The sequence below is a fragment of the Elephantulus edwardii genome, unplaced genomic scaffold (genome assembly GCF_000299155.1).
Source record: "Elephantulus edwardii isolate Elephantulus edwardi_28Jun2011 unplaced genomic scaffold, EleEdw1.0 scaffold00015, whole genome shotgun sequence".
NCBI classification, from domain to species: domain Eukaryota; kingdom Metazoa; phylum Chordata; class Mammalia; order Macroscelidea; family Macroscelididae; genus Elephantulus; species Elephantulus edwardii.
The window spans coordinates 27,714,849-27,715,994 of record NW_006399765.1 but is presented as its reverse complement, the minus strand read 5'-3'; positions in this window follow the sequence as shown (position 1 = coordinate 27,715,994).

Here is a 1,146-nt window from a genome sequence, read left to right as displayed (position 1 = left end):
TTAAGCATTCAATCCTTGTCCACATTTTTTTATTTATGTATGTAATTTCTGGCGAGTCCTACTGTTTTAAAGCATCCAAACTGAAGTGCAATTGCTCAAACTCTCCTGGCATAAAAATATCATTAGCGGAAGTTTTGGGGATGCTGGCTAATTAGATGTGATGTCTAACAAGCAGTATACGCCTCGTGCTTGTACGCAGAAAGCCTCCTGCAGTCTGGCAAGCACAGAAGACAAGTTGTTACACATTCAGCCACTGTAACTTCTCATTAAATTCCCCTGGTTACCGGCCATCAGTTAGAGCCTTGGTCCACCTTGAAATGCAAATGCTACGTTTCACACCAACCAACCATGCAAGATGAAAAGACAGTAAACTATCCCTGTAGAACATAGGGAAACAGAATTTATTGTCTACAACTTCCCTGCCTCCAAGATCTTTCTCTTCCCATACGATTCTTTGTTTGCACCTTGCTTCCCCAAAGTACTTCTGTGAAGGAAACTTACTCAAAGAATGGCGCCTAAAAGGTGAAAAGATGGAGCTAGGAAGTCTTGAGTGAGAGTAATTTGATTTTGAGAATAAGAAAGAAACACAGAGCCAGGAAAGGCAAGTTAGAGAACCAAGGAGACTTGCAAAAGAGGTTATTCTTGTCTTTCTACAAACAGGTGCATTTCTTTTAAATGATGCCGTGAGCAGCACTTCCCTTGCTAACAGATGGGTAATTATGGAGGAGAAATGGCTCTCGACAGGCATGTGCCGAGATGAGGACAGAGCTGGCTGCCATGGCACCGCCTCTTCTGATCCAGCATTTTGCAACCTTGATCAAAAACATCCCATCTCAATGTGCTTTTCACAAAAGAAAGCCTCCTGGTATTGTGGGGAGCGGAGACTAAGGATGACCCAGCCGACTCACATCACAGCCCCTGAAATGATGGGCATTTCACACACTGCCTGCTGCTTTGAGTGGGACTTAGGAGAATCGCCCTGTCCTCTCCTTGCTCAGCTAGTTCTAATTTTGCTGGGGCTTCCCCAGGACCGGGTGGCAGATTAAGCTCTGGTCATCCGGCCTGCAGCAGCAACAAAACCAGAGCGGGGAAGGTCCAGGAAGGGTTTTTCTTTTCAATTACCCTTACCTCAGTGACCATAGTTTG